The 9888-nt window shown below is 39.1% G+C and overlaps 1 pseudogene; it reads right to left on the bottom strand.

The window, feature by feature from the left end:
- The window catches only part of LOC102813599, an 8813-nt pseudogene extending 6016 nt beyond the window's left edge, over positions 1 to 2797 (bottom strand).
- Between the last annotated feature and the right edge of the window lie 7091 nt (positions 2798 to 9888).

Genomic DNA, 9888 nt, shown 5'->3' with positions numbered 1-9888 from the left:
TTTTTTTGGATGTACACTGAAGCACTCAGGAATATATAACCATTCAAACAACCAAAGAGTACACCCACAAGCCTGCCCCCTGGCCTCCAGCACACAGCCCCTCTCCCTCCCTGAGTCCAGCGTCCCCAACTGCTCCTCATATCATCATCTCTGCCTCCATCTCTGGCGTCACTGCTTCTCTGGATAGGGTCCCGCACTTTACTCTTCTCCCTTGATGGTCCAAGGGTCCTCTGCTCGTAGACTGCAAGATCAACCATTCCCCTCCTTTTGTTACTAAACGTCTTCCTTTACATTTGCAGCATTCACAGTCAAGTTGGACTGCTTTTGAGTGTCTATTCACAAGTGTGATTCCATCTTACTTACCTCTTCTTCAGCAATTTCAACTACAATGGATGAACACATTCTTCTATACACTACTCTGCTTCTACTGCCAGTCATTGTACCTGATGTTTCTAGAATTTGTGCCTGTAAAGGTACCCCTCTCCATCTTCTATCTTTTTGATATGCTACTCTTGTGGCTTGGGCTAAATTGTTAGCTAATAAGATGTCCTACAAAGCAAAGTAAAAAGCTTGGTGAATTTTCTTATCTTTTACCTTTACCAAATCAAATAACTGAGGAGTATTTTCAGGAATTTGAATTTTGGTCACTTTTCCCTCCATAGTACCATCTTATCTAAACCTATAAATATTGCAACTCCAATATTTTGTCTTTTAAGAAAGTTTACACGTTTTGGGGCTGTACCAATAGAATCAACAACAATGTAGTCTAATGCATAGCAACAAGATGAAACAACAACATCATATTTTTTCATCAGTGGTTCCTAAATCCCCAAATCTTCCATATATTTCTGGAATCCTGCCAGGTGATTTTTCTTGAATTATTACATCAAGGACTTTCCCTCTACTTCGATTTGTTGCTAAAGAACTCTTTGCTTCTTCAACTTTTTGGAAAAGATCACAGACAAAGTTTTTGAACTTTATTTCTTCTTGTGTCTCTGAAGTTCTTAATTCTTGTTCAGTTTAAGGGAGTTTTGCCTCTATATCTCCAGTTGCAGCTTTCCTTTCTTTGAGAGTCTCAGAGGCCACAATTAAAGTTTCCTTGGCCTTCCTCAATTGAGGCTCTGCAGTATTATGACCACTGATATAGATGTTAAGTTCAGATTGGGCTACATCTATCTTTGAGCATGTTTCATTTACTGATTTACTACATTCTTTTTCTCTATTTTCTTTTTCTTACTGAAGTCCTTGTGTTTCTTGTATAAGGCTATCCATAACTTCCTTTAATTTTTTCTTTGTTTTTTTCTTATTCAAGAACATTGCTTCTGGCTGTCGTCTCAGTTATTATATTCTCACACTTGACAGAAATAGTTACATATTTTTCAACCTTTTCTTTATCTTTTTTAAATGTTTTGGCCTTACTTGTGGTGGTGATAGTGTGGTGGTGATAGCTGTGGAGTCGGTTCCTACTCATAGTAACCCTATATAGAATTTATAAGGCTGTAAATATTTACAGAAGCAGAGAGCATCATCTTTCTCCCACGGAACCACTGGTAGTTTCAAACTGCTAACCTTGAGGTTAGCAGCCCTACTCGTAACCATTATACTACCAGAGCTCCTTGGCCTTATTTGTAGCATGTTTTAATTTTTCCCAAACTTGAACATCTTCCAAATCTAGCTGGGTAAGTTTTTCTTTGTTCTTCTCAACAAAGTTTGTAATTTTGTTCAGTGTTTTTCTCGGCATCTTCTACAGCTTTATTTTTAGCTTTAATTTCATTTGATAGTATAATGCTCTTCTCATTAATTTCTTTAGTATCATCATCAATTTTTTCCTTTTGAGTTTCCCTTTCTATTCTGCAGTTCATAAATGTAATACTGAAAAGCATTATTCATTTTCCTAAATATTTCATTTTCCATGGTAAGACATTCAACAGCGATATTTATTTCTCCTTCTAAGGCATCCTTTTCTTTTTCTACCATCTTAACCCTGTTTAACTCTCTCTTCTGTGTTCATTTAATATTTCAATTCTCTGACAAAGGACTTTAATAGTTTCATTTAGGCTTCCACAAAGAACGCTGCCATCTACATATTCAAGCATACCCTAATCATGTTCAGTTTGGCCTTTTGGTTTCATCATAGCAATTTGTTCCATTTTACCTTATAAAATTAAAAATCTATCATGGTCCAAGTCAATTCCATGGCTTCAAAAAAGATTTTCAACATCTTTAAAAGTTTTTTCCCCCCACTTATGTGGTAGACAGAAGTATTACCTCTGTAGGCTGTTCTGGATACATAGACGTTATTATTAGGAATGGCTTAATAATCATCCCCTTCCTTATCAATTATCTTTTGAAAGTGAACTTCTGCAGCACAACTTCCGGAGACTGCAGCAGCTCTTCTTCTTGGCACCAGGCCGTGGAGGGCTAGATGTTTTTCCTGGTCTTGGTCACTGTGGAGCAGTCCACTCAGCCCAAGGTGGTTGGAAAGGACTGAGTAACATCCCCCAGCTCCTACTAGTGTTCCAGCTTCCGGTTCTCCACTCAGAAATGTCTGTGTGTTCTTACAGTATTTTCCTGAAATTTTCTAAAGTTGTGTGTGTGTGTGTTCTCTTTGCTTTCCTCAATCTTTCTGTCAATCCTTTGAATGTACCTAAATATTCTTTTTAATTATTTTTTCAGTTAGTTCTATTACCTTCTCTTCCTCAGAAAGTTTTTCTAGCTCTGCATCATGGTCATCTGTTTGAGCCTTTCCCTCTTGTTTCTTGGTGTGAGCCAAAATTATCTGTTGTCTCCAGGGCATTGTGGAGTTGTATTTATTATTAATTGATTGTATGTTGATGTGTTCTTAGGTTCTCACCAACTGTCTCCTATGGGTGTAGTTAAAAACTGGAAGCTTGCATACTCTTCTCTGTTCACCATTCAAGCACCTCAGGTTAAGGTGAGTTTGGCTGGTTTGGCTGCTATCTGTCTTTGATCAGGTAGTATTGAAGATGGTATTAGTTCTTGCTCAGTGGGTGAAGCTGCTGATTCTACATTAGTGGCTGGGTTGTATGGATATGGTTGTTGTCTCCTGTTGGGTACAAAAGAGGAGAAACTACCCCACACACACATATACACAGAAGAAAACAAAACATAACAAAAAACAAGCAATCAATAATGAAAATAGAAAATAATAAAGGAGGAAAAAGAATAAAAACAGGCAGCAAGCAGATAGAAGAATATAATGGCTAAAAAGAGGACAGGAAAAAAGAATTATAGAAGATAAAAATAAGAAAGAAAATATAAGGAAGGAAAAAAAACTTAGAAAAAGCAGAGAGAGGAAAGATTAAAAGAGACAGTAGTAAAGAAAGATCAAAAGGTGAAAAAGAAAAAGAAGGTGAGAAATGAGAAGCAGAAAAGAAGAAAAAACAAAATCAGAGAAAGGATAAAGTACAAGGGAATGAAATGAGAAGAAAGAATAAATAAACTAAAACAAAGCAACAAAAGGCAAAAACCAACAACAAAACTAAAAAATCCAGTGACGCTGTTTGACTAAGAAAACTCAGTGGGGGTAGGGGGTAGGAAGGGGCACCTCCTGTCAGCCATGGAGCTCACAAGGTATGTTCTGGAGGGACATGGTAATTCCTGACCCTAGATGGAATTTCTACAGCCTAGATGTTATCTATGTTCAGGTCACTCAGTCTAGAAGTAGTTCATGGATGCCATTGAGGGAGCAGGTTTCCATGTCTGTTAGCTTCTCAGGGCAGCTGAAAGCAGGGAGACTAGTTATGAAGGTTTCTTCTAGACTAATGCTGGTCTGGTGGCTCTGCAGATTTTGTAGGTCTGGAGCTGGTCTTTCTTGTAAGCGTATGAATATTATCTTATCACAGACAGCGTTCTACTTCAAGACAGATCTTGAAATGACCTTTTGCTAATGAATGCAACACCATTCCTCTTCAATTTGTCATTCCTAGCATAGTAAACCATGTCATTATAAGATTCAAAATGGCTAATACCAGTTCATTTCAGCTCACTAATGACTAGAATATAAATGTTTATGCATTCCATTTCATTTTTGACAATTTCCATTATTTCTAGGTTCATATTTCATACATTCCATGTTCCAATCATGAATGGATGTTTACAGATGTTGCTTCTCATTTTGAGTTGTGCCCCATCAGCAAATGAAGGTCCTGAAGGCTTTACTCCATTCATGTCAACACGGTCAACTGTACTTTGAGGAGGCAGCCCTTTCCTGGTTGTATTTTGAGTGCCTTCCAACCTGAGGGGCTCATCTTCTGGTACTATATCTGACAATGTTCTGGTGCTCTCCAGCATGATTCACTATTCAATATTCTGGAGCTGACAGTGTTCCACTGCTATGCATAAGGTTTTCAGTGACTAAATATTCAGAAGTAGTCTGTCTCTCTTTCTCTCTAGTCTGTCATTGTCTGGAAGCTCAGTTAAACCTGTCCACCATAGGTGATCTTATACCTGTGGCATAGCTTCCAGAATCACAGCAACACACAGGCTATTACAGTACTACAAACAGACAGACAAGTAGTAGAGAATCTGACTTTTGTTGTTAAGTGCCGTCGAGTCAATTCTGACCCATAGCGACCCTGTATAGGGTTTCCAAGGAGCAGCTGGTGAGCTTGAACTGCCAAACTTGCAGTTCAAACGGCTTTGCAGTCTGATGCATTAACCCACGTCTAAATAAAAACAAGTGTTCTTGAAATGGAAGGTTTATAAGAAAAATTCAAATGATAGTTATAAAACCTAGAAGTTTGAAAGTGGGTAGAAAAGAGGAGGGAAATACAGTGTTTTAGATTTCACCATGACTCTCTAGTTGATTCTCATCTAACCTTTAAAGACTTACAATACTACTTTTATTTAAACTATTATAAGGAACCCCTGTTGTTGTTAAATACCATTGAGTCACTTCCGACTCTTCGTGAACCTGTACAGCATTTCTGAGGAGCAGCTAGCTGGTGGATTTGAACCACCAACCTTGTGTTTATCAGTCCAGTGATTATCCTACAACATCACATCAGGACTCCAAGGAGTCTCTGGGTGGCACAAATAGTTAAGAATTCAACTACTAGTTGAACCTTTAGTGGGGTGATTTGAACCCACCTAAAGATCCTGATGAGGCGCAGTAAGCTAATGTGTCAGACTGCAAAGTCATTTGAACTGCAAGGTTGGTGATTCAAGCTCACCAGCTACTCCTTAGAAACCCTATGCAGGGTTGCTATGGATCAAAATCGACTTGACAGCACTTATCAACAGCAACAAAAATCCTAGGGTGGCACTGTGGATTAATGTGCTGGACTGCAAGGTTAGTTTGAACTGTAAGATTAGCGGTTCAAGCTCACAAACAGCTCTTTGGAAAGGTTGGAACTGACTTAATGGCACTTAAAAACAACGAAGATGCCTGAGGAGTCCTGGTGTGGTGCTGCTGGTTAATGCTCTAGACTGCAAGGTTGGTGGTTCAAGTTCATCAGACACTCCTCAGAAAGCCTACATAGGGTCACTATGAGCCAGAACCAACTGGACAGCACTTAGCAACAACAAAGATGCCTTGAAAGACAAATCTAGAGATGTACTCATGAAAAGTCTCAGCCTTGATAAGCCTCTAGAGCAGTTCTATTCTGTACACATGAGGTCTCCATTAACCAGGATCGACTGGATGGCAGCTAACCACAATGACATTGTAAGCCACAGAAAAGGATAAAAACTCCCAAATTCATTTTTTAAAGCCAATGTGACATATCTGAAAATGCTAAAACAAAAAAAATTTTAAGTATAGCCAAGCTTACTTACAAATAAGAATTTTTAAAATCTACATAAAGCATTAGCAGGTAGAATCCAGTCATATATCAAAGGAGTGGTAGACTATGACTTCTACCAGGAAGTTGTTCATTATCAGGAGTGGTTCAATACTAGGAAGTCTGTCAACACATTCTATTGTAACCACTGTGAAGGAGGAAAACATTATGATCATATTTTAAGTGCTAAAGATTTATTTAGTAAAATGGCAGCCATTCCTAATGAGTAAAATAAAAATGAAAGAAATTCTTTAATATGAGGGTGAGTCAAAAATTATCTGTGTTCTGGCTGTAGAATTTATTTTAACCAACTTTTAGAAAAGATACATATATTGTTTTTCAATATAATCTCCTTGCTTTTCACTACACTTTGTCTACATGTCAACAAGCTTTCACATTCCCTTATTAATAAATGTTTTAGGCTGAGTTGTGAGCCACAAATGCACCACTGTCTTCACTCCTTCATCAGAGTTGAATCTTTGTCCTCCAAGGGCTGCTTTCAGGGGACCAAACAGGTGTAAGTCCAAGATCAGAACTATAGGGAGGATGCTTTAACACCTCGAAAGAAGTTTTTGCAGAGTGTCAACAGTTTGGGCAGATGTATGTGGACATGCATTGTCATGCAAGATCACAAAGCCCTTGGATTGCAGTCCTCCGCATTTAATCACCTTCAACTCTCCAGTGAACCTCTCACTATTATGAGCACTGTTGATTGTTGAAACTTTTTCTTGATAGTGTTCCAATAATTGTCCATGAGAATCCCAGGAAACTGTCAGCATCAAAATTGATGGCTGACTTAAGAACATTTTCTTGATTGACGTTTAAGGATGTTTTCATTTCATACTCTGTTGTTTACTCTTAGGCTCATAGTGATGAACACATGTTAGATTACCAGTAATGAGTTTTTTAAAGGAAATTTACCTTCCTTCGAGTATTGGTCCAGATTTTGTTTGCTGATGTCCAAAAGCTTCTGTTAATGCTCTTCCGTGAGTTGTTTCAGTACCTATCTCATGCAAACTTTAAAACCCAAGTCTGTTGTGGATTATCTCATAGGCAGAGCCATGGCTAAATTGCAAATGATTTGCCACATAATCTACTTGTCTATTTCACAAAATTATTTCACATGCACGCTCAATGTTGTCATCAGTCATGGATGGGGATGGGCCTTTTAATATAACCTGAGTGCAGATGAGTTTTGGTTCATCCTCGTACAATACAGATTATTTATCAAATCAACCTGACCCAAGTTATGGTATTTTCAATACCCTCATAGAAGAATTGATGCATTTGAGTTATGTATTGGAGGAGAATATTTAAAGTATCATGGACTGCCAAAAGAACAAACCGATCTGTGTTAAAAGAAATACAGCCAGAATGCTCCTTAGAAGCCAGAATAACCACACGTTGTCTCTCATACTTCAGACATTTTATCAAGAGGGACTAGTCCCTGGAGAAGGACATCATGCTTGATACAGTAGAAGGTCAGCAAAGAAAAGGATGACCCCCCAACAAGTGGATTGACACAGTGGAGTGGAATGGGCTCAAACATCGCAACAATTATGAGGTTGGCCCAGGATTGGGCAGTGTTTCATTCTGTTGTGCATAAGGTCGCTATGAGCCAGTACCGACTCAATGGCACCTAACAACAGCAACAGCATGAAATCAATATGTGATGCAGTAGATTACTTAATATTCCTCTTCTAACTATAGTCATTGTAATTCTCAGAAAGACTGATGTATCTGGGAAAGAGAATGTAGGGAAAAAGATACTGATAGGATAATAGGATGAAGTTGTGAGTGACTATTTACAAGGATAATTGTTATTGTAAACATTTGGAACTCTAACATGGTGATTGATCAGTTTTGCTATCCTTTATTGTTGTTGTGTCTTGAGTCTACTCCAACCCGTAGTGACCCAGTACAGGGTTTTCAAGTCTTTAAATCTTTGTGGGAGCAGAAAGCCTCATCTTTCTCCCATGGAGCAGTTGGCCGACTCAAACTATGGACCTTGTGGTTTGCAGTCCAGTGCTTATCATATGGAACTACGATGCTCAGGATTTGCTATACTGCTGGGTATAAAATGAGTCATCTCAAAATGAGATGACTTCATTGCCATCAAGAATGAAGAGTCAGACAGAAGAGGTGCATGTCCTTTGGACCCTGAGATCATTGTGTGTTGATCCAGGAGACAAAGAGCTGTATGCCAGAGGGGTAGGAGCAGCAGAACCAAGAGCCACAGCATGAGGCAAAGCCAGTAAAGCTGAGTGCCTTCTGGCAGAAGGGTCACTTATGGAGTGGACGGACTCCAGGCACTTATATGGGGGACCTAGGTTTGATGAATGGATTCTTTCACCGTACTTATTCAACCTGTATGCTGAGCAAATAATCAGAGAAGCTGGGTTCTATGAAGAAAAACGTGGCATCAGGATTGGAGGAAGACTCATTAACAACCTGTGATATGCAAATGATACAACCTTGCTTGCTGAAAGTGAAGAGGACTTAAAACATTTACTGATAAAGATTGAAGAGCACAGCCTTCGGTATGGATTGCATCTCAATGTAAAGAAAACAAAAATCATCACCACTGGACCAATAAACAACGTTCTTATCAACGGAGAAAAGTTTGAAGTTGTTAAGGACTTCATTCTTCTTGGATCAACTATCAACACTCATGGAAGCAACAGTCAAGAAATCAAACAATGTATTGCATTAGGCAAATCTGCTGCACAAAACCTTTTTAAAGTGTTGAAGAGTAAAGATGTCAGCTTGAGGACTAAGGTGTGCCTGACCCAAGGCATGGTATTTTCAATAACCTCATATGCGTGCGTAAGCTGGACAGTGAATAAGGAAGACTGTAGAAGAATTGATGCCTTTGAGTTATGGAGGAGAATATTGAAAGTTCCATGGGCTACCAAAAGAACCAATAGATCCATTTTGGAAAAAGTGCAGCCAGAGTACCCATTCGAGGCCAAGATGGCTAAACTTCATATCTCATACTTCGGAAATACTGTCAGGAGGGATCAGTCACTGTTTGGCAAGGTGGAGGATCAGAGAAAAAGAGGAAGACTCTCAATGAGATGGACTGGCTGAGTGGCAGCATCAATGGGCTCAAGCGTGGCAACAATAGTGAGGTTGGCCCAGGATTGGGCAGTGTTTTGTTCTGCTGTGCATAATGTCGCTATGAGTCGGTATCGACTCGATGGCACCTAACAACAACAGGTTTGCTAAGGCTTATGAAGGAATAGTGTGTTCTTTGGGCATTTATTAGCAGCATGAAGCAGCTTTGTACCATTGCCCAAGCTGGGCTGAGTCTAGGCCAAGGGGCTTTGGGCTGAGAGAGAGGCCTGCTTATGTGCTTCCTAAAGGCCTGGGTGGGAAGAGGTTGCCCTGACAAAAGAAGTGTCTTCTGATTATTACTGTTCCTAAATTGTAACTTAACTTCCTTAATAAACTCCATAATTATGAGCATTTTCTGAATTTTGTGTGATAATTGCCATCAATTAGCAACTCTAGCAGGGAAGTAAGCATGCTGTGGGAAGGCAGCTGGTGTCAGAACTGGTAAAGAAGGTTGAAGGGTGGAAGCATGTCTGACCTCAGTCTCTTAGGAATCAACCTTGGGCTGATGTTAAGGCGCAGTCTCCTTCCACCTGGTGAAGGCAGAAGGGGTCAGAGCCTGACTCCATGTCCTTTTCACAAACAGCAAATAGCACCTGCAGAGTCTGGACAAAGTTCCACATAAATTCTGAAAAAAGAACAATAAAAACTTTTCTTTCTCCTTGGGAGATATGAGGACACACCTAGTCATTGCCTCATGTGTACTTTGTAAACAATGCTTGAGCTAATTCCAAAGGTAAGTGTTTACAGTTGGGAGGGCCCAAAAGGTCAATGAAACAATGAACAAAAAATATGATTAGAAAAAAAAAGTATAATGCCAAAATCAAATGTTTGTGCCTGCTATAAATGTTTAATATATAAAGTGCTCTTGCAAATGAACAGGAACGAGATAAACAAATCATTAAAACCAGTACGAGTTACTTGGTTGCTTCCAGTTTTTTGTTTTTGTTTTTTTCCCCCATTTTTCTAT

The sequence above is a fragment of the Chrysochloris asiatica genome, unplaced genomic scaffold (genome assembly GCF_000296735.1).
Source record: "Chrysochloris asiatica unplaced genomic scaffold, ChrAsi1.0 scaffold00014, whole genome shotgun sequence".
In the NCBI taxonomy this organism is placed as follows: domain Eukaryota; kingdom Metazoa; phylum Chordata; class Mammalia; order Afrosoricida; family Chrysochloridae; genus Chrysochloris; species Chrysochloris asiatica.
The sequence above is the reverse complement of the archived record's forward strand: the minus strand, read 5'-3'. Positions and strand labels throughout refer to the sequence as shown.